The 24677-nt window shown below is 42.6% G+C and overlaps 1 long non-coding RNA gene across 1 annotated transcript; it reads left to right on the top strand.

Annotated features, from left to right (window-relative positions):
- The first annotated feature begins 6571 nt into the window (after positions 1-6571).
- On the top strand, positions 6572-8549 carry LOC137162820 (uncharacterized). Its single transcript, XR_010922509.1, has 2 exons — positions 6572-6642; positions 7561-8549. It is a non-coding gene; the product is annotated as an uncharacterized lncRNA (long non-coding RNA).
- Positions 8550-24677: the final 16128 nt, after the last annotated feature.

Here is a 24677-nt window from a genome sequence, read left to right as displayed (position 1 = left end):
AATGAAAGACATTAACTGAGCCTGGCTTGGAAACCCACAAACTCCTATTTGTTTGAATAGAGACAGGACTGGAGAAGGCAGGCAGGCAAAGATCTGCAGAGCCCTAACTCTCAACTGGACTGCCCCAGGGATCCAAACATTTAACTCTATTGTTCACTTTGAATGATAACTTTTTAAGCCTCTGTACCTCAGGTATTTGCAACCTTTTCCTTTTCTGCCAGCCCCAGTACCCAGTTGGGGAATAAAAGAGGTATTCAAATTGTAAGTGTCACTTATGGGAGAAAATTCCACCCAGCACTCTGCAGTGAAGTTGTGCGTTTAGAAGCTCCTGGCGGAGCTCTGAGGAGCAGCAGAGCCCCTGTAATTCCTGCTGGCAGGGGAAGTAGTATGCACAGAGGAATAAAATATTAAGTGCTTTTTTAAGAAAAGGCCAAAATTCCTTAACATGCATTTATATAATAGGTCTAAAATAGCTTCAGAGAGACAAGGTGGGTGAGGTCATCTTTTATTGGACCAACTTATGTTGATGAGAGAGCTAAGCTTATGAGTTTACACAAAGCTCTTCTTCAATAATTTGTTTTCAGCTGTCCCTTCCACCAGCCATTTTTGGCCATTCCTCCTTCAAATTTAAAAAAAAAGGAGAAAAAAACTCAAATACACAAAAATGAACAAGCCTGAAAACACAGGAGTTAAGATAGCGAAGGATATAAGTTCCTAGGTGATGCCACAGGATGCATTATATAAGACTGTTTACAAATCTCTGACAAAACCAAGCTTAGCCATGTAGATCATCATTCAGTAGGCCATTCTGAATTCCTGACGTTTGTCAGTTTAATCTAGACACAAGAAGATTTTTGTGTTGATTGCCCTCCCCTGTTTTCTTCTACTTGTTTTCATATACATACAAGATCTGAATGGTCTCCAGGAAAAAATACTGCAAATAGTGAACAAATAAAATATATTAAGAAGTGACAAAAACATTATATTAAGTCATCTTCTAAATAATATTCTTACTTAATGATGCATCTCAAAAATAAATGAATATAAATAAATTTTCTATTATAAAGGTAGAATTTCATCCACTCTAGTGACCCAAATCACTGAAATGGTCATCAGTAATCTATTGAGACACCAAGTGATCCATTATAGAATTCAGCTCTGACGTTCCTCTCCACAGCAATGAGTTCAGTTCATGTGACTCAATTAATCTATGTTTACTTATGTGTTTTCCCATCCATAACAGTGCCCAGTTTGTAAATCCCTTTGGGAATTAAACCTAAATAGTAAAGCCAGAACTTTCAATATGTGAGCTGACAGAATTCAGCAGTGACAGATGGACATTTATATTTCTCCATAGATATGAAAAGCAACAATATATTCAGCTCAGGTTACTATGACAAGTGTTTCTTTCATACATGGGCTGAACTCTGTAGAAAACACTGTAAATCTTGGTAATAAAATGGACTTAGTCATATAAGTAAAAGGCTTGTGGCTAACAAAATGAATGTCTTTATATTTACCAAAAAAAGTATTTTGAACACATCACACAGAATATAGAGCTGGTATAAAAGTCAGAGAACTTACTCAGAATTTTGTGTGTTACTGCTGTAACAGGGTGGCAGAATCTACAGCCTCACACAGGGATTCAGAATTCATCCACTGACCTAGCCTGTTAGCAAGTTACAAAGCTGTATGCAGCTGCTGAGTAAATCCTGCTGACTCACTGTGGCAAGTGAAGCTTGTTAACTTCAACCGGTTATAAAAAAGATGGTCATGACACACTTTACCATGAGGGAACTAGAAGTAGTAGTGTTCCTAATCCTGGTGCTATTTCCTTAAAGCCACTTCTCCTGGATTTATGTGATTAGGTGAGAACCTCTGCTTCCATTTAAAAAAAGAAGTTGCTAGTTCTCTTGGTCCTAGAGAAAATCTTGCAAATGTGAAGCAAGGGAACCCTAAAGTCTCAGCAGCCAGAAAGTAAATAAAACCCACAATGGTCTTTTGTTTGTTTATGGGTTTATTTGTTTTTTAACTCATGATTTTTGGAGCCTGATTTGTGACTTTTGCATGCTTGGTGTTGGCCATGCTACAGCAGGAAAGCACTGCAGAAAATCCAGGAACCTAAGAAGAAAGCTTAGGGGGAAGCTAGTGTCTGTTATTGAATTACCAATGAAGTCCAACCTAAGACAGTGAGTACAAAGTTGGAAAATCACCTGCTTGCAACTCCAAACTTGTGTCGCATGATCTTTTGTTTGCAGAGGGACAGACCTTGTGCCTCACAGAGGCATTCTTCATGGCCTAAAATGCTCGGAAGATGACAACCCCTGTATGGAGAATTTCACGCTACCCCTTCCGGTCAGTCAGATTCTCCCCTCCTCTGAAATCTCCTAATGGGTTAGTATGTTGTAGCATTGCAAACCCCAAATGTTCAAAAATAATCTGTCAGGTCCCAAGAAATCATGAGAATGTTTAAAAATCTCATTATTAAGCCAAAAACAAACTTATTTGGATTATATTTATTTATTTTATTTTAAAATCTTTAGGGTTCCTTTGGGTCATGTTTTCAACCTTTTTCCATAAATCAGAGCTAGAAATTTACTTTTTATTTTTGTTTAATTAAAACTGAGGTTTTTGGGTATTCACATGAGTCCAGGTGATGGGGGCTTTTTTAAGATAATCACCAAACAGTTCAGGACTCATGATAAAATTGGAAGAATAGACAACAGCACTATTGTTGTTCATTTTATTATTTGCCCATGAGAAACTAGACCACAATTCCTGGGCATCTACTGGAAAAAACTAGAATTCAACCAGCTGCTAAACAAATGATTTTCTTTTCTTTTTAAAGAAGAAGAGATTGTGTGAAATTTTATTTTTGAACTCATTTGCCTATATCCACATCTCAAACAATATCCTCTATGCAGAGCCCTATTACATGTTCCTATTTACAGATGTTTAAAGGTCCTAAAATATAGACACAAATTTAAAAGATTAATCAACCATTGCCATCAATTTAACATTAAAACAATTCAATCTCAGTAGTGGCTCTTAAAGGGTGAAGGAAATACAGTCAGTTGAACCATTTTTTTTAGATTATATCTATATAAGAAAACTTTATTTGTTTCTGATGTTTGCCATTCCAATGAAATACACTGAAATGTTGTAAGACATTAGTTCACAATTTTTTTGGTCAGAAGAGGAGACACATTTTTAGACCAAATATTTTATTCTGCTTATAGATATGGCTAGTGTATATTCACAGTATTAACTGTATATTCACAGTAAATTTGTTAAACAAATGTCATTGGAATTTTCAACAGGAATTTCAGCTTCATTTACATAAACAAACAGTAATAATTCCAAAGTTTAAAATGTTGGGGAGCCACAAATTAAGAAGCTTTTAACTATAGTTATGGCAGATCATAAGAGATGTGAAAAGGTGACCTATTTAGTCTAAAATCTGAAGGCTAAAACCCTATGAATATGCTTCTATTTCCTAAAGTTTTCTTAACAACTGTTAGCTGAAATATTCTTCTGTGTATTCTGTTCTACTCCATGCTAAGGCCTTAACTGGAGTTTTGCGTCCAGTTCTAGGTGCCCCATTTCAGGAAAGACATAGACAAATGGGAGAAAGTCCAAAGAAGAGCAACAAAAATGATTAAAGGTCTAGAAAATGACCTACGAGGAAAGATGGAAAAAATTGGGTTTGTTTTGTCTGGAGAAGAGAAGACTGAGGGGGGGACATGATAACAGTTTTTAAGTACATAAAAGGTTGTTACAAGGATGAGGGAGAAAAATTGTTCTAGTTAACCTCTGAGGATAGGACAAGAAGCAATGGGCTTAAATTGCAGCAAGGGAGGTTTATGTTGGACATTAGGAAAAACTTCCTAACTGTCAAGGTAATAAAGCACTGGAACAAATTGTCTAGGGAGGTTGTGGAATCTCAATCACTGGCAGTTTTTAAGAACAGACTGGACAAACATCCATCAGGATGGTCTAGTTATTACGTAGTCCTATCCTAAGTGCAGCAACAACAATTTCAACAGCTGTTACAGCGGTGGGTGATGCAACAACAGCTTCAGACTGCCCAGCAGAAGCAGCTATTATGCAAGCTGGCTACTCAGATCAACAACAGCTACTAGTACAGCAGCTAATGGCAGGATTACTGCCAGTTGGGGCAGCTGGAGGCTTAGCAGCAGGGAGCATGGACTCAGGATTTGCAGTTCTACCAGTTCTTGTGAAACTTACAAAGATGAGGCCAGACGATGACATGGAGACATTCTTTACCACCTGTGAACAGGTGGCAACTGCCACACAGAGGCCACTGGAAAATTGGGCCCTTGGCTTGTCCACCTGGGAATATTTTCCTGCCTGGAAGCAACAGCCATATGTTTCCACACTGATATCCAAAAAATGTAGGCGAGCTATCTTAACCAGTGAATAATCTGATGCAGCCACAGGGCCAGATCCTCAGTAGGTGGCCTGTGCTGGGCAAATCAAGTAGTGTAGCCTACTGTGATGATGCTGGCTTATGTTATATGGAAATGTGTTGAAACATAAGTAGGTCTGAAAATGTATTGCCTAAAAATGGCTTGACAATAGTCTAGCAAAGCCTGGTAAATTATGAGCAAAGTGAAACGAGACAATTCAGAGGCAAGTTAAAGATAAGTTAGGGCATGGTCAGGGCAGGTCATGTTGTAAACATGTTTTAGTTCTAACTAGTTTTTACAAGTGTTTTTAAATAAAATGTTAGTATTTTTTAAAGAATGCTATTTATATTGATAGTTATTGGTATGACATTCATGCAGATGTTAATTAAGATGATGCTTAATATTAAATGGCCAATGAAAATGTAGAAAATATTTAATGATGGTAGTGGAAGTATAGACATGGTGAAAGGCAAGCTTACTACTGGCTGAGGGATGAGAGTGGATGTTAAGACACTAGCAGGGACATTGTTGGAAATGGTACAGTTCATGGAGAACTTCATGGCCACTGAAGAGCCTATATGGATGGGAGGAAGGATGTACCCAGGGACTAAGAAATTGACCTGAATTGAATTAAGGCCTGGTTGGGGGGGGTTGCCCTCTACAGGTCAGGGATAGGTATCCAACAACACTGCCCTCCCACCCCATACTCAAGCCAACTACTCCAATTTCCACTAGGCCCCATCAGGGAGGTGCCAGAACTGGTTGAATGGTCTCAGGGCATGCCTATTCAATCCTGAGGTCTGTCAGGGACTCTCTACTTAATGAGGCAACAGGCTTGGGCAGTAACTCGGTGACCTGCTTCTCGTGTGGACTATTGGGCCTACAAAATATACCCTTATTGTGTGCTCAAATGTAAAAAGTATGTGGAAGTTCACAAGATATTAAAATAACCATGAAAAATAGGTCAAGTGGTTTATGACAATGAATGTTGTAATTAGTGCAAGAAAACCAGACAAAGAAGCTGGATTAGTTTAAATCAAAAAGGCTATGTTGATATAATCCAAGGACTGTTGAAATTTTGCTTGGTAAAAACACAAGTTAAGAACTAGAAGTTAAATAGATCAGAATTGGTGTGATGGATCTTAGGCCTAATTGGCGGGCAAAATAACGAGCAGAATGAATTATGCCACCCACTTTTTCCTTTTGGGATTTTTTAAGAGACTTTGAAAAAACATTATAAATTCAGCTCTCTCTCTCTTTCTCTCATCCGCTGTCCCACCTTGCATCCTAACTTTTCTCGTCTCATCTTCCCCTAGCTCATCCCGACTTGCCAGCATTGCAATTCATCTCGACTCAGCTAAAGAACTTCCTTCTTGCTCTTATTTAAAGAACTTTGTTTTCATCTCTGAGTGCTGAAAGTCAACACATGACATCCAGTCCTCAGCCCCCCAGTGGGGATAGATAATTATCAGCACTGCAAAGGCATGTAAGATCCTGTATTGTATTCCCTTCTCTAGTTTGTATTATTTTCTGTTCCTCTGTTTTTTTTTTTTCTTCCTATCTTACTCATTCTCTTGGCTTCTCATTGAATCCTGAAGTCAGTCATCTTGCATCCATCCAAACCTACCTTGTCTAAGGAGAAAGGATCCAACGAGATGACGGCCCTGACCAGTTTGTAACTAAATTTAACAAAAGCCATATTTTACTCATCTTTTCTATTGTCTCTCTCCTCCACCTTGTGTCGGTCTGTCTGTCAAGAACAGGTTAAGTGAATGCCTTTCATAGCAGGACAGAGTAAAATTAATCTTCTCCTTTTCATCAAAGAAAGGCTTATCTGAAAATAAGACACTGATATCTTGACTCCAGAAGGAGAAACATTTTAATAAGGTCTGACTATGTTCATTTTGCACAATCACTCAACCACAGTTTCAATATAAATGTCTGTTTTAATTTCTTGTTCATTCTTGTATTTAAATCAATAAACTTTCAATTTGTATGAAAAATGCTTTTGGGTCTTTGCGATGTAACCAAGTAAAACCAAAGGCTCTTTTAAAAATAATCCCAACCCTATCTATCACATTTTAATGTTGGACAGCGAGAGAATTTAAAAACACTTTTAACTCTTTGGGCCTTTGTTACAAATATCCCTACAACAGGACAACGAGGTCACCTCTGATCGGAAAGCCCTTTAATGGAGTGTGGGTATGTCCAGGTATGGATAGCTGAGGACCACGTCCATAAAGGAAGGCCTGCCAAACTAACGGTCCCCATGTGGATCAATGAGACAAGGTCCCAGGGCTATTGGACTTGGGGTGCAGCCAGACATTGGTGCCAACTCATCTGTTGGACCAAGGATGTCCCAGGAGAAACAATTTTCCTTCAATGTATCCATATGTATGTGAAGGCACACCTAAGTATATGGGTGCAAATAAACGTCAGGCCACACACTGAGGTGCTCTTGACAGGACTGTCCCCACCGTGGCCTATCCTGTTATTATTGGGGATACTTTCAGGAGATGATACAGGAAATGGGGAAACAAAGTAACAGGACAAATGACAGTGGTCCTTTATTGGAGGTGGTCCCAGAACTAGTCTAACTGTGTTAGGGGAACCAAAAGACTCTGGGGAAGGAGGCTTGAAAGTCACAGTTCCCCTAACAGCATCCCACAGGAAGGAGGTGACTGAAGAGTTGGTGCTACCTGATCTAGAAGCACTGGCTCTTGACACAGGTTTCATCCAGAAACAGAAGGAGGCCAGACGCTGAGCTGGGCCTATGAGCGAATGGCCTCTGTAAATGGACAGGTAGTGGAACCCCAGTGGGTCAAGAAGTGGCCACACTTTGTGCTCCATGATGAATGCTTCTATTGTATCAAACAAGATATGCTAACAGGTGAGGTGAGAATCCAACTACTGATACCTCACTTGTACCTCTGGATGGTCCAGTGCTTGGCGCATGACACTCCTTGTGTTATGCACTTGGGCTGAGAGAAAACATTCACCTGGGTATTAGCTCACTTTTATTGGCCTGGGGTCCACCAAGAAGTCAGAGATAACTATGCATCACATTCAGACTGCCAGTTGGTTGCCCCAAAGGGGATTCTGAATGCACCCTTGATCCCACTTTTGACAGGATAGGGATGGACCGGATGAGCCCCCTGGAAAGGAGTGCTGCAGGTCACCAAAACTTCCTCCTCATCATATATTATGCTATGTGCTATCTAGAGGCCATCCCACTGCACTCTCAAAAAGTCACAACGGTTGTCTCAGAACTCACTAAACTCTCTTCCTGTGTAGGGATACTTTGGGAAATATTAATGGGTCAAGGGACCAATTTTATGGCCTGACTAATGCAAGAATTATGAGCCCTATTAAAAATCAAGTTCCTAAAGATGTTTATGTACCACCCACAAATGGACATCCATGTTGACCGGTTCAGTCAAACCCTCCAGGAGATGCTGAAGCAGTTCATGGCCTCCAACCCCAAACACTGGGGCCAACTCCTTCCTCTCCTGCTTTTTGTCATAAGGGAAGCACTACAAGTCGCACCGGGTTCTCCACCTTTGAATTTCTATATGGACAACAGCCCCAAGGAATTTTAGACCACTTCCTAGAAGGCTGGGAGGAGCAAGGCCTGAAGGCAATTCTGTGTCCAACACATACTCTAGCTCTGGGAACATCTCAAGAATGGTCTCAGCAAACCCAGCCACAAACCTAGCACTAGGGAGCCAGCCTGCAGACCTTCAAACCAGGTGACAGGGTGCTATCATTACTCCCCTGCACTGAGTCTAAATTAGCCAAATGGTGGGGGCCATGGACGATCAGATTCACCTGCCAGGAAGGTGAAAAGAAACTCAGCTGCACCACATAAATCTGCTAAAACCCTGGAAGACCAGGGAATGGATGTTGATCAAACCATGACCTGCCTGAGCCCAAGGTAGGCCCTCAAGCCCTGATACCCCAAGTCCCAGAACAGGTACAAATGGGTACTGATCTCTCTCGCAAGCAGAGGGCTTAGGCATTCAAGGTGTTGAGTCTTTTCAACTGTATTTTGATGGGCACACTTAATATTCCACCACATTGAAACTACCTTGAACAATGAGTTAGAGAGACATCTCGACACCTACTCCAAAGATGTGGCATGTGGTCAGGAAGGCATTACAAGCCAGATTAGAGATGGGAGTGGTTGAAGAGTCTCAGAGTGATTGATGTTGCTCTGTCATTCTCATCCCCAAGCCAGATGGCTCAACATGTTTTTGTAAAGCTTTCCAGAAGGTGAACGCAATATAAAAATTTAATGCATATCTTATGCCATAAGTAAACAAATTGCTGGATCACTGAGGCCCTGCCAAATATATCAGCACCCTAGACTTGACAAAAGGTTATTGGACGATCCAATTGTCAGACAAATCCCAGAAAAAACAGCACTCTTGACATCCTTTGGATTCTTCCAGTTTTGTACAATAGCCTTTGGCCTGCATGGATCGATGGCAATGTTCTGGAGATTAAAGGATTTAGTTCTCAGACTACACCACTGTTATACCTCTGCATACTTAGATGACCCAGTAAACTACAGTGACGATTGAGATCACTTTGTGAGATCGGGCAGTCCCTAGCAGAAGCCAGCCTTATGGCCAATCTAGCCAAGTGTAAATTCGTTGATCATGAATTCATCTACCTTAGCTACACAGGGGTGGAGGTAGACTCAGACCATTAGTCAATAAGGTACAAGATTTATCATCCGGTGCTGTCCCTCATGCAAAGAAACTGATGAGGAGATTCCTCGGGTGGCCAGAAGTATTGATGATTTGTGCCTGACTTCATCACTATCATAGTCCCCTTACAGATCTAAAAAAAGACAGGAGACCCCAAAAAATTCAGTGGCCCAAAGCCTATGAGAAGGCCTTTCAAGAGTTAAAGAACTGGTTATGCCATGAGTATTTCCTCTTTAAATCAAGACTTTTAGTCCATTTATCCAGAGCTTAATTTGCGCTGGGGCTTGCTGGGGCTTATCCCTGGAAACTCTCTTCATATTCGGGCGAAGTCCTGGCACCTCTTCTGGCAGTGGCATTAGTAAGACATGCAATTCTACACTTGCGTGCAAGGCATGACATTACACATACAGTGCATGCAAAGTCACACTGTGCGGAGGATGCCCTTTTATTTTGCTTGAGTCCCGGAATCTTTTTTTTTTTTTTTAAACAAACTAAGCATCGCATTTATCCTGCAAATGGATGCTTCAGATGTAGCTCTGGGGGCAGTCCTGTCACAAGGCTACGTCTGAATAATGAACCTCCTGTCCTCAATCACAGTCATGTTCCCCAGAGAGAGAGCCAATATGGTGCTTGAAAAAAGCAGCTCTCACTCTCAAATGGGTGATAGATGCCTTCAAGTATGACTTGCTGGGTAATCCTTTTTTTCCTCATTACCAATCACACCCCACTGAAGTGGCTGAATTCTATGAAGGCGTTGAACCCCTGAATTATGCATTAGTGCCTATTCCTCTAACCTTGTAGTTTTCAAGTCCAGCACTGCACAGGAAATGCACACAACAATGAAGACTTCTTCTCTCAAGAAGTGGATAAGCCAGGCTCAGCGGGTAAGTCCCTGTCTTAGGGGGGTGTGGTATGTGGGAGGGCAGATGCCCTCTCTCCACAAGCCAGGCAACGGTTAAGGAACTCCTGTGCTCGCAATCAGCCCCATTGCACCTGTCAGGCTCGTCAGGCCTGGAGGAGGGCCCTTAAAAGGGAGGAACTCAGTGCAGTGGAGGCGGCACTCAGAAGTAAGCAGAACCAGGGTTCACAGCCCCCAAACTGGGGATCCTGTGGCACCAACTGACTAACTTGCAAATGCCACCTGCCCAAGCCCTCCTGAGGAAGTCATCAGGCCAGGCTGGTTTTCTTGTTGAAATTCCCCCCCAATGATTAAGCTCAATCTTTACTCACACTCAGCAGAGGAACTAAGCCTGCCTGCAGGGCCTGAGAGACTGCTTCCCTCTCCCTAGCACAAGGAATGGGGTTGGGGGAGTATTTTCCTTTTGGACTGCTTTATATCCCCCAAAGGGGATGAAACACTGAAAGGTGCAGCTGGAAGACTGTACCCTGTACCCCAGAACCAGACCATAGGGTTGCAACTGCTTGGAGAATGACATATGAGGTATTTGAGGTGCCTGCTCTCAGCCCCAGGGGGTGACCTCAAGACATTAACCTTTGACACTATGTAATAATAATATACTAGCACTTATATAGCACTTTTCATCAGTAGATCTCAGTCCATAAATGCAACTGGATGAAACTTGAAGACACCTTGAACACTGACTTGACTAAGATGGCTAAATACTGTAGTCAGTGGCATTTACAACCAAGTGTGACCAAGATAGTTTTGAGTGTGTTCCATCTTTACAATGCCAGAGCAGAACAAGAACTCAATATCTTTCTCAATGGGCATTGCCTGACATTGAATTCCCATCCTGTCTACCTCAGACTAAACCTAGATGGATCTCTCATATATCTTAACCACTTGAAGAAAACAGTGGCTAAGGTGAGGATGCATAACAATATTCTAAGCAAACTGACCATCACTTCCTGAGGAGCGAACACACTCCAATCATCCAGTTTAGCCCTCTGTTATTCTGCAGCAGAATACTGTGCTCCATTCTGGCTCTATTCATCTCATGTCAAGTTGGTTGACACACAACTACACATAACCATGCACAATACAACTAGGATGATTCGACCCACACCTGTAGCATGGCTTCCCGTGTTAAGCAACATCACTCCTTCACAAAACCATCTGATGCTATAGTCAGAATGGTTGAGAAGACCAGGGCAAACCAAAGCCTACCACTATACACAGACCTCTTTGACCATCCAAGAGAACAAATCATGGCTTCAAGACTTCAAGTTACAGATAATTCACCATGTATGCTAGTTTAAACCTGCAAATGACCCGTGCCCCATGCTTCAGAGGAAGGCAAAAAAAAAAAAACAGGGTTTTTTGCCAATCTGATGGAGGAGGGAAAATTCCTTCCTGACCCCAAATACGGCAATCACTTAGACTCTGAGCACGTGGGTAAGACTCACCAGGCAGACACTTGGGAAAGAATTCTCTGTAGTAACTCAGAGCCCTCCCCATCTAGTGTCCTGTCTCTGGCCGTTGGGGAATTTTGCTACTGGCAGTTACCAATGGGCCCCATGCCACTGTAGGCAGTCCCATCATACCATCCCCTCCATAAACTTATCAAGCTCAGTCTTTAAGCCAGTTAGATTTTTTGCTCCCACTGCTCCCCTTGGAAGGCTGTTCCAGAACTTCACTCCTCTGATGGTTAGAAACCTTCATCTAATTTCGAGCCTTAGCTTGTTGATGGCCAGTTTATATCCATTTGCTCTTGTGTCCACATTGGTGCTTAACTTAAAGAACTCCTCTCCCTCCCTGGTATTTATCCCTCTGATGTATTTATAGAGAGCCATCATATCTCCCCTCAGCCTTCTTTTGCTTAGGCTAAACAAGCCAAGCTCTTTGAATGTCCTCTCATAAGGTAGGTTTTCCATTCCTCAGCTCATCCTCGTAGGCCTTCTCTGCGCCTGTTCCAGTTTGAATTCATCTTTCTTTAACATGGGAGACCAGAACTGCACACAGTATTCTAGATGAGGTCTCACCAGTGCCTTGTATAATGGCATTAACATTTCCCTGTCTCTACTGGAAATACTTTGCCTGATGCCTCCTATGTATCACACTGATGAATCATAGTCATCCTGTGATCAAACAATACATCCAGGTCTTTCTCCTCCTCTGCCACTTCCAACTGATAAATCCCCAACTTTTAGCAAAAATTCTTGTTGTTGTTACTGCCTCAATGCATGACCATGCATTTTGCACTATTAAATTTCATCCCATTTCTATTACTGAAGTGTACTAGGTCATCCAGATCTTCTTGTATGATATTCCAGTCCTCCTTGCTGGCAATACCTCCCAACTTTGTGTCATCCCCAAACTTTATTAGCACACTCCCACTTTTTGTGCCAAGGTCTTCAATAAAAATGTTAAATAAGACTGGTCCCAAGATTGATCCCTGAGGAACTCCACTAGTAACCTCCTTCTCAGCCTTACAGTTCACCTTTCAGTGTGACCCATTGCAGTCTTCCCTGTAACCAGTTCCTTATCCACTTTTCCATTCTCATCTTAATCCCATCTTTTCCAATTTAACTAATAATTTCCCATGTGGAACTGTATCAAAAGCCTTACTGAAATCCAGGTAGATTAGATCTACTACATTTTCTTTGTCTAAAAAATCAGTTATCTTCTCAAAGAAGGAGATCCGGTTGGTCTGGCACAATCTGTCTTTTCTAAAACCATGTTGTATTTTAGCCCAGTTACCGTTCACATCTATGTCCTTAACTACTCTCTCTTTCAAAATTTGTTCCAAGGCTTTGCCTACAATTCAGGTCAAACTAACAGGCCTGTAGTTTCCTGGATCACACATCACTGACGACAGCCCTTTGACCAGATTTGGTTGTCTGAGAGATCTCTATTTTTGCTGATGAGGCTGCCACAAATTGACTTGGCAAGCTCCACACCGATAAGAAGAAGGAGAAGAAGATAAATGCTGCAATATCTGGGATCAGTAGAACTGGGCATCAGCCTTAAAGTTTCTGTTGTTTTGGTTTTTCACTGAACTTAGTGATTAAGAAAGATGTCAAGCTGACAACCTCCATTTAATTCTAGGTCCATCAGTGAAGCTTGGAAGGTTGCCCCTGTGTGGATCTGCCCCATCTCACAGGGAGAGAAGGGGGAATCTGCTCCTGTGCTGATCACTCCCATTCCACGCTGAGGAATACGCAACGGGAAGATGAATCCATCACTTCTGAGGCACTAATCTTCCCCCAGCTCCCACGTTGTGGAACCCAAAAAAGCCCTTCATAGGGTACAAGCCCCATAGTCTCAGGGTACATACATATTTCTGTGTCCCCTTCACCCAGGCAGAAATCCCAGGCACAGCCATTGGCTGAAGATTCCCTGAGGCCAAAGTAGGGACCAGGAAATCTGAACTGGAGCAGGGCCTCCATACAGATCCTGTTTAGGTTCTGGGGGGTGGGGGGGCAAGAATGCTGCTAGTTTTGCATGGGGGAAGCACACACCCCTCCCTGCACACACACACTCTGAATGATTAACAGAAAACTGAGGAGTCCTCATGGGGTTTTCCATCCCCCAAAACCCCTCCTGTGGATGGGGTCATGGGAGCCTCAGAAAACAGGTGCAGTTGCACAAGCAGCACTTGGTTGAGCTCTGTAGTATACACCACAGACTTCACCATCCGCTCCTGTCAGTTTGCCTCAACTATTGTTCTCGAAGAGGAGGTTAAAAAGCAAGTCTGACCAAAAGGGCACTCTTATCTTTGACTTGTGGGTTTCTAGCAAAACCTTAACTTTGCTTCAATGAAGAGAGGTGGTTTTGCCCACATCACTTTACCATACACACATGCACACAAAAACCCCACCACAATTAGCTACATCAGTTTCCTAATTCAAGAACTTTTTAAACACCGTACCAGAGCTCTATGTTCAATAGCCTGGGCAAGCTGCCTTCAAAATGCAGACAGCCATCAAAACATGATGCTGTTGAAAACCCTTTTACTAAACAATATAAAATTTGGAGGGAGAGACAGAACTCCACAAGACTCATGGTTCAAAAAAAGTGGCAACAATAAAAACACCTTAAGAAATTGTGCAAAGAATTAATTTTATGCGTTTTAAACAATTTCTCTTAGCAGTCCCTATGATACTTAATACAGCCTCCTTTTAAATAAGATACAGTAGCTGCTGTGATAATCTACTGCCTTGATATAAGCTCACAAGAAAAAGTCAATAAGATAAACCTTGACATTTATTTCATGCAACATCTAAAATAAACTAGCCTTTATGACATTATAGTTATTTCGTATTGTGTACTAAAGAAAAACAAATATTTTAAATGCAACGTTGGAGAGCTGAGATGATTTTTTTTTTTTTTTTTGGCCATGAAGCAAAATGTCATTAATGCCATTAAGGAACAATATCCTAATCATAAAAGGATACATGCAAGAACAAGACACACAGGTCTGCCCTTTGTTCACACCATGCACATACTGTACTTCTATGAGGTTGGATGCTTACCAGCTTTTATCAAGACAGACAACAGTTCTTCTTCAACAGTGAGTCCCCACACAGAGAAGCATGTTATTTTGCAGCAGTGGTGGGTCAGCCTGGGTTACATTTAACAGTGCTTTCATCAAATAATAATAGTAGTAAGAAGGGAGGCAATGCAGCTAACACTGAGCATCACCAATTTCATTGACCCCATTTGTTTAATAGAAACAAAATGCAGTGGACACATGTGTCCCAGGCTGTCAGAAAACATCTCCTTGCTAATTAGCATCAGAGCCACCTACCTGGGGAGGCACTGCACTGATCATGAAAAATTAATCACCGTCAATTGAAACAGAAGCACTTGCTCTCTGTGTCAAGCCTGGCACCATAAAATCAGACGAAAGATTCAACAGCATAAAGTGAACCTGGGAAAAAATGAAAGGCAGCTATTCATGAACCACAGCTTACTAGGAGTTTTGAACCGGTGAGGAGTCAAATGTTTTGTTCGCAGATTCTGTTTGCGGGAAGCGTTTTTAGTTCATTCAGCAAAGAAATCACAAGAGAATAGCAATTACGAAGAACTGCAACAGCTGAGCTTTTCAGACCATCACTCTAGTACATCCTCCTTCCCCAGCAGAATGTTCCTATAGGGAAAACCTGATATTTGCTCCACATTACTGTTCTTTCCAGTGTGGTTCAATCAACTGGATGTTTCAGAGTGGAACAATAAGATACGATAGAGAAATATTTCATTCTTACAAGGATGAGACATTACCTTACAGAAACCAACAGCTGCAGTAGATTTATTGCATATTATTCCATTGTGGTTATTTTTTCTGCAAGTTTTAATTTTGTAGCACATAGTGGTTCCTTGCTATTAGAATAATTTGCATAATCAAGTATAGACTAATTTTCAAACACACTTACAATGGAATCAAAATGCCATGCGGTAAAGCTCTAAGGGGTTTGGAATGGTATGTCAGGTTTCAGTCTTGCTATTAAATCTTAATGCTTCCTGGGGGTTGTGTAATCTTAATTCTACCCACCGTTTTTATCACAACACTAAGTATAGTGTCATTTCACTCAGAGCCAAATTTTAAAAAATGCACAGATTATTCTGATTTGCATGTCTACCAAGGTTTCTGAATCCTGTTTTCTCTGGAAATCTAGAAGCAAAATATAAGCCACTGTATGAGACAAAAGATAAAACACATCACAATGTTGTTACAAAAAGTGAAACATTAAGGAAATAGATCGACTAAAACTCTTAATTTCATTCAAAGACTCAGGATCCAGGGCTCTTGGCAGCTAGCCCAGAGATTTCAGTTTGCTTCCTGCGGGTCCATAAAAATGTTCTGGTTTTTTTTTTCTTTTTTCTTTTTCTTTTTTATTGCACTGCAGAAATAAGTTAGAAAACCATTGAATGCTTCATGGTTTTAGATAGGATTTTAAGGAGAGCATTCTTTGTAAGAGAACACGCTGTCCCACATTTATCATACTTTATAGCAGAAAATAGGTTATATATTCTCATTTCATTTTAGTCTACAATTCCAGCACCAAATACTGTAGTTGAAATATCAAGCAAACACTCAGTGTGGATATTGCACATTTTAAAATGCTACACTTGCATGCTATAACTGTGGATATGGTACATGTATGCCTTTGTTTATATTTGAGTCCACACTAAGGACTGAATACCATCCTGCATGTGGTACTACCATCATGGTCATGAATGCCATGCTTTCTTCTTTTTTTTTTTTAGTTAGTGTTGGAATGATCAATCAGCTTAGAAAAGAAAATGATCATAGTTGAGTGCAGAATACTTCAATTAATACTGTATGATGCAGGACAATTTAAAAGGTACAATTCCAAGCAGTGGTGTACCACGGGTCTCCGGCGCCCGGGGCCCAATACTTGTATTTGTGCCCCCCTAATCGGCAGCAGCAGCAGCGCCCTGGAGGGGGAGGGGGATCTTCAGGTCTGTTTCCCGCTTTCCGCCAATCCCACCCACCCCCTGCTGTGGGGGTGGCAGGTATGGCAGGGAGTGGGAGTGACAGGGGCAGATGCCCCCAGGCTGCCCGGCGGTGGGTCAGGGCCAGGGTCTCAGCAGCTCCCTCGTTGGACCGAGCAGAGGGGCTGGGAGGATGCTTGCTCCCCCTGCAGTGGGAGCCCTCGGCCACCAGCAGGCCAGGATGTCAGCGGGGGACGGCTTCTCCAAGGAGGGCCCAGTCGGCGCCCTCCACAGGCCAGTGCCCAGGGACATGGCTCCCTCCGACCTCCTGCTCTCTCGGTATGCTACTGATTCCCAGTGCCAAAGGACAATAGGAAGCTGATCATGTACCAGCTGAAGTCCATGGCAAAAAATCCCACTGACTTCAGTTTGAGCAGGATTGGGCCCTTAAGGTTCTAATGAATTTATAAATGAAAGAAGACCTGTTATTCTTTAATAATGTTAGACCTGAAGCTAAAACAATTAGGAGTCTTTTAAGAGTAACAAGTTATATACAATGTGCTCAATAGATTTCATGGTTTTAGTTTTACTTTAAAAAAAAAAAAAGCAACCTGAATTTCTCACAATGAATTCGTAAAACAGTTTTTTTCAAATTTGTACATGATTAAAACCACAAAAAATTGCCCGTTTCTCCTACCCCTCCCACTTGTCCTATAATGGAAACCTCTAAAATGGAGAGCAGTAGAGAGAACATGGCTAGAGGAATAACATATAGGGTTGGGAGGGGAGGGGCAGAGAACTGCTGAGTTTTAAAACTGACTCAGCTATTGATTTACTGTGTGGCTCTGAGTAAATCATTCAGGATCTGATTCAGCTCCAATGAAGTCCATGGAAGCTGGATAAGGCCCTTAATTTCTCTTCACCTTAGGCCTGGTTAACACCTAAAACTTAGGTCAACCTAGCTACACTGCTCACGGCTGTGAAAAATTTAACAACTTGTGCGATGTAAATAGGTTGACCTAATCCCTAGACGCAGCTAAGTCAATGGAAGGATTCTTCTCTCAACCTAGCTACCGCCTCTTGAGGGGGAGGATTTACTACAGCAACAGAAAAACCCCTTCCGTCGCTGTAGTAAGTGGCTACTCTACAGCATTGCAGCAATGTAGCTGTTATGTAGACATATCCCTAGTTTCTCCATTCGGAAGATGGCAATGTCAAGGTTTACTTTAATATGTGTAGAGCTCACAGAAGACAAAGGTACATTGTAAATGCTTATGATATCACCTACCTAGCATGAAAGAAACCAATAGCCCTGTCAATTACTGCCACCATAGCCCCTTCTGTCACCTCAGCCTGGATGCATGGGAATCCTTACTTCTGTCTTGCAGTCTGAACATTTCTTCCTTTTTTGAAACGGCCTTCAGCCCAAGAGGAGAGAAGCGAAGAGAGAGGGAGGGGAAAAGGACACTCAGAAAAAGGAAGAGGGTGACATGGTGGCAGAGATGCACTTTCAACCCCTTCGAGTCTCTCTCGAGTGCACCCATCTGGTGACCAGCCTCACAAGCTTCACCCCACTCTGGGTGGTACCACACAGTCCAACCTCTCTTAGATGGAGTCTCTGGGCTACAGCTCCCTTGCTTACCAATCAAGCTAACGTGACAGGACGAACTGAGTTTGGCACCTGTAAGACCTTTTCCTCTGGGGACCTGTGACCAACAGCTAATTAAAATGACACCAGAACATCTTCAAACCAAACATTATTCACTCATCTAAAAGGACACAGGGCACACAGAGAAATGGGATAGAACAAACATCCTATACACCTATTTCCCTTTACCTAAAACTTAATCTCTCTTTATAAGCTTTCCCTACAACCCAGTAATCTCCATGTCTGGGTTCGGAGAGACAACTTGTTTGCTGCAATTTCTGTCTCTTTCTCAGAGAGTCTTTGTCAACATCTCCATCTTGGGCAGCTGCTGACAACCCGCTCAACACCCCGTCCCCCTTCTTCCCTAAGACAGCATTCTTAAGATTTTGGAGGCTCCTTTCTTTCTAGCCTCAGATCTGGGAAAAATCAAATTTGCCAGCCAAAATGGAGCCAAGCCAGGGATACTCCCCAATTAATATCTTCCCCGTTGTTTCTCCAAGCACCCCTGGTTTTCTCTATACAGTACCTTATCTTTGCTATTGTTTTGTTTACTATGAGTTTCCCCTCTCATGGTGGCCTTTGATTTAACTCTATTCAGCTAGGCGCATTAATACCACACAGGTAAATTGAGATGTACATGATATTTATAAAAATAATACAAATAATTCCCTCATTCACCACAAAAGATCAAAGAACATTAATCTTCATGGCAACTGTGTGAGATAAGTGTTGTGAATATTATCATGAGCTATTTTATGGGAATGGGGGAACAAACACAGAGAGGGTCACAATACAGCAGGGAGGTGAGACATTGGCATTACCCCCATTTTACAGATGGGGAACTGAGGCACAGAGAGATTAAGGTCAAAAGTAACCACTAATTTTGGGTCCTCAATTTGTGACATCTGGACCTGATATTTCAGAACACTTAGCATTATAAAGTGCTATATAAGGTCAAACTGCAGCTCCCATGAACTTCAACTGCAGCTGTGAGTGCACAGCACTTCTGTTAATCAAACCTCAGGATCTCAGATTGGGCACGCAGAAAATGAGGAACACACAATTAATGACCACCTGTGAAATGTTTGGTTTAAGTGACTTGTTAAGCATCACATGGGAATTCTGTGGCAAAGGCCGAGATAGAATCCATTTCTCCAGGGCTGCATTTAACTGCTTTAACCATGAGACCATCTTTTCTCTTCCTGCAACCCATGGCCTCATTCACAACACAACTTCTAACCCTGGCCCTCCAGAACTCACCAGCGGGCACCTGTCCCCAATACACCACCTGAGTAGGTGAATGACATCCAGCCAGTCCGTCTCTGAACCACACCCAGAGAACATCTGTACACACTCGTGCTTCACACCATCCACTTTCTTGCCCTCGTGTCCCATCCCGACAGCAAGTGCTCTGAAATATCAGGTCCTAAGTGTCACAAGATGGCACAGAGGGGTATAGCTTGTTCAGGAAGGACAGGCAGGGCCAAGAGGGAGGAGGTGTTGCATTAGAAACCAGGACTATATATGCTTGTTCTGAGATCCAGAAGGAAGTGGGAGGCAGACCACCTGACAGTCCCTGGGTAAAGATAAAAGGGGTAAAATATAGGGGTAACATCATGGTAGGGATCTACTATACACCACCAAATCAGGAGCCTTTGGTGAGGGATCTTGTCAAAGGCTTTCTGAAAATCTAAGTACACTATATCCATTGGATCACCCTGGTCCACATGCTTGTTGACCTCCTCAAAGAATTCTAGTAGATTGGTGAGGCATGATTTCTCTTTACAAAAACCATGTTGACTCTTCCCCAAAAAAATCATATTCATCTCTGTGTCTGATAATTCTGTTCTTTATTATAGTTTCAACCAATTTGCCTAGTACTGAAGGTAGGCTTACCAGCCTGTAATTGCCAGGATTGCCTCTGGAGCCTTTTTTAAAAATTGGCGTCACATTAGTTCCCAGCTTCCAGTCATCTGGTACAGAAGCTGATTTAAATGATAGGTTACATACCACAATATTAGTTCTGTAATTTCACATTTGAGTTACTTCAGAACTCTTGGATGGATACAATCTGGTCCTGGTGACTTAGTACTGTTTAATTTATCAATTTGCTCCAAAACCTCCTCTAATGCCACCTCAATCTGGGACAGTTCCTCAGATTTGTCACCTAAAAAGAATGGCTCAGGTTTGGGAATCTCTCTCACATCCTCAGCCATGAATACTGCTGCAAAGAATTTATTTAGTTTCTCTGCAATAGCCTTATTTTCCTTGAGTGCTCCTTTAGCATCTCGATTGTCTAGTGGCCCCACTGATTGTTTAGCAGGTTTCCTGCTTCTGACGTACTTAAATTTTTTACTGTTACTTTTTGAGTCTTTGACTAGCTGTTCTTCAAATTCTTTTTTGGCCTTCCTAATTATATTTTTTACACTTCATCATGGGCGCCAGGTAGTATAGGCTGGGGAAGGCTTAACTTTCCCAAACAGCAAGGCTTGGCCCCGGTCCCTCCTGCTGCGTCACCGGCACTGCACCAGGCAGCAGCTTCCCGCCCTCAGACTCCCCCAAACGCGGTGGGGATAAAGGGCGGTGAGACAGCAATTGGTCTGGGCCACCTGTTTGGACCGCCCAACTAGTGCTCCGGGGGCAGCCAGGTCCATGCAGCCTGTGCTCTGGGGTAGCCGGAGCTGTGTGACAGGGAATTGAGACAGCTGGAGCTGCTGGGTGCTGGGGCTGCCTGGTGGGGACTCTGCCCAGCACTGCGGCCGCCCGGCTGTTGTTCTGGGGTAGCCGGGGCCACGCATGGCTCAAGCCACCTGGTCCAGGGCCACGCACAACTCAGCTGGTGCTCCAGGGCAGCCAGGGCTACACACAGCTTCAGCCGCCCAGCTGGGGCTGCTCACCAGGAGTTGGGGTAGCTTGGGCCACCTGGCACTGAGGCCGCCCTGTCAGGACTTGGGGCAGCCTGGGCCCAGCTCTGGCTCTGGAGTGGGGTGGGGCTCCTTCAGAGGGGCAGCTCCGGGGGACAGCGAGGGAGAGGGATGTGGCCTCTGGCGGAAGAGGAGGAGCCATAGGCTGGCCTCCCCTAATGGGCAGTTCACCCGGCACCCATGCACTTCACCTGTCAGGGTTTATGCTGCTTTCTATTTTCCTCAGTAGGATTTAACTTCCACTTTTTAAAGGATGCCTTTTTGCCTCTAACTGCTTCTTTTACTTTGTTGTTTAGCCACAATAGCACTTTGTTGGTCCTCTTACTATGTTTTTTAATTTGGGGTATACATTTAAATTGAGCCTCTACTGTGGTGTCTTTAAAAAAGTTTCCATGCAGCTTGCAGGGATTTCACTTTTGGCATCATACCTTTTAACTTCTCTTTAACTAATCATGAAATGATCACTTTAATAATTCTAAGAAAAGGAAGGAATGAGAGCAGCACAATAAGAATAATGGACTTAAAAATGAGATTTTAACAAATTCAGAGAACTGTTAGGTAAGGTCCCAGGGGAAGAAAATCAAAGGGAAAAAAGATTTCAGGATAGCTGGCAGTTTCTCAAGAAGAAAATATTAAAGGCACAACTGCAAACTATCCCAATGCAAAGGAAAGATAAGAATAGTAAGAGGCTAATATGACTCCATCAGGAGCTCTTTAATGACCTGAAAATCAAAAAGGAAACCTACAAAAAGTGGAAACATGGACAAATTACTAAGGAGCACAAAAGAATAGTACACGCATGTAGGAACAAACCCAGAAAGGCTAAGGCACCTAGCAAGAGAAATGAAAGGCAGTAAGAAGAGTTTCTTTAAATACATTAGGAGCAAGAAAAAGAAGAAGGAAAGTAGAGGTCCTCTACTTAATGGGGAAGGAGCTGAGGTGTTTTGCTTCAGTCTTCACTAAAAAAGATTAATGGTAACCAGATACTCAACACAATTAAATATTAACAGCAAAGGGGAAGGAATGCAAGCCAAAACAGAGAAAGAACAGTTTAAAGAATATTTAAATAAGTTAGACATATTCAGGTTCGCAAGGCCTGATGAAATTCATCCTAGAATAGTGGTTTTCAACCTTTCCAGACTACTATACGCCTTTCAGGAGTCTGATTTGTCTTGTGTACTCCCAAGTTTCACTTCACATAAAAACTATTAACTTACAAAATCAGACACAAAAAATGCGAATGTGTCACAGCACACTATTATGGAAAAATTTCTTACTTTCTCATTTTTACCATATAATTATAAAATAAATCAATTGGAATATAAATATTGTATTTACATTTCAGTGTAAAGTATAAACAAGTCATTGCCTGTATGAAATTTTAGTTTGTACTGACTTTGCTAGTGCTTTTTATGTAGCCTGTTATAAAACAAGGCAAATATTTAGATGAGTTGATGTATCCCCTGGAACATCTCTACATACCCGCAAGGGTACTTGAACCCCTGATTGAGAACCACCGTCTTAGAGTACTTAAGGAACTAGCTGAAACAATCTCAAAACTGTTAGCAATTATCTTTGAGAACTCTTGGAGGACTGGTGAGGCCCAAGAGGACTGGAGAAGGGCAAACACAGTACCTATCTTTTCAAAGGGGAATGAAGAGGACCTGAGGAATTATAGACCATTCAGCCTAACTTCAATACCTGGAAAGAGACTGGAACAAATTATTAAAACAGTCAATATGTCATCACCTGGAAGATAATAGTCAGCAATCCCTCGGAATTCAAGGATGATCGTCTTCCATGAAACGATAGCTGGTTGTCACTGGTGGATCCGCAGATGATTGCAGATCTTATCACAATTGAGGCAGATGTTTCCCAATGGAAGGGGTGGATCTGAATTGTTGAGTCAGGCTGCAGCATGTTCTTCCCTCCTTTCCTGTTTCTCTGTTTCCTGTTGTCTTCATTGGGTCTTGAAATGCTGGGATCCTTGCCATAAGGTCCTTCTCCATTTTAATTGGTCGAAGATCCGGGTTTCCCATAATTTTATGTCGATGTTGCACATCTTCAAGGGTGTCCCAACTCTAAATTTCTATGATTCTGTGACTTGCTGCCACCCGAGGAGGGCCAGGAACATTAATGGACCAGCTTGTATTCCACTCTGGTTTCATGGCCCATTGGGGATATTAGTTGGCAGTTCCTCCATGGAGCCATAAGCACAGGCACATATCAGGAGCAGTTCATGAACTCCCCTGACACCTGCTCCTTTTGCATTGAGAGGGAGACCCTGGTGCACGTCTACGTAGAGTGAGTCAGGCTGAAGCCCTTCTTCTGGCTCCTCTAGAACCTCTTACTGAGGTTCTGGCTGCACTTTTCGCCTCAGTTGTTTACCCTAGAACACCCACAAAGTTGCAATGCCTCCTCATCAGCCTCCTCCCGGCACTGGCCAAGATGACCATCCATCATACAAGGAGGAGGAAACTGTCCAATCCCGTCTCCAGTCAGGGAAGTGCTCACTGACTCTTTAGACACCTTTACGAAGCAGCAGATGCCATTGGGGGTACTCTGATCAGTGTCCCCCTCTGGATCCCTGACTTTTAACCTTTAACCTTCACTCCCATCGCTGTTTTTCATTTGTTGTCCCCGGTATTTATTTGTGGCCTGGGTTGAATGACTCCTCCCTGTCAGTTGAAGGGCAACATTTAGCTTTGGGCAGGCCCATCATCTTCCAGCAACCACAACAGGTATACATCTTCCAACTTCTGCAACAAATGAAGCAGGGGACAACAGTTTCCTTCACTACACAGTCTTGATTCATCCCTAGAGCAGGTTAATCCTGTCCACTGAATGAGACGGGATCATGTGGAAAAAATACAATGTGATCATGTAATTAAAGACTGTTATAATGCATACACACAAAGGGGCTGAATGAAGGTTGCACAAACAACCTTGATTCTGGCATTTCTCATCTTTTGAGTGATTGATTTTGCAAACATAATAATGTTTTTTTAACAGTTTTTGCTGTGTAATTTCCTAGGTTAAAAAAACAAAAACAAATTAAAAAAACAGAAATTCCATCATATGGCATCATACTGACACCGACATGATACATTAGCAGGGTTAGAACCTTTAAATCATCTGCACAGACCTCTGCCACTTGAGCTAATGGAATAACTAATAGCAGTCGTAGATGGTCATCCTCTGTGTGGGCCAGTGCTAAAGGGGGATGAGATACCTTGACAGTGGATTTCACAGATATTTGCTGACAGCAGAGGAATGGGGAGGCTCAGGATTAATGGATTCTATTCTAGGATCTGGAGAGGAGTGTGTACCATTCTGTCCATTCCTCCATTCCTAGATCCCTTCTGCTCTGTTCCCTCCAACCTGTCCCTGTCCCAGAACTGTCTCTTCCCCCCCCCACCCTCCCGCTCCTTGTCCTAGTCCCATTCTCCTCACTTAGCCAGTCCTATTCTCCACCCCTCCAGAATCCCAGTCCTCCCAGCTCCTTATCCAATCTGTCTCTCTCCCTTGCTCTGGCTTCCAGTCACCCCACAACCACCATATTCCCCTGTACGCAAGGGCTCCCAGTCCCAATCTCTCTCCCCA

This window comes from Emydura macquarii, unplaced genomic scaffold (assembly GCF_026122565.2).
Source record: "Emydura macquarii macquarii isolate MOO-44397 ecotype Brisbane River unplaced genomic scaffold, CSIRO-AGI_Emac_v2 contig_2473, whole genome shotgun sequence".
Lineage (NCBI taxonomy): Eukaryota > Metazoa > Chordata > Testudines > Chelidae > Emydura > Emydura macquarii.
Note: the sequence above shows the minus strand (reverse complement) of the source record. Positions and strands in the feature narration are given on the sequence as shown.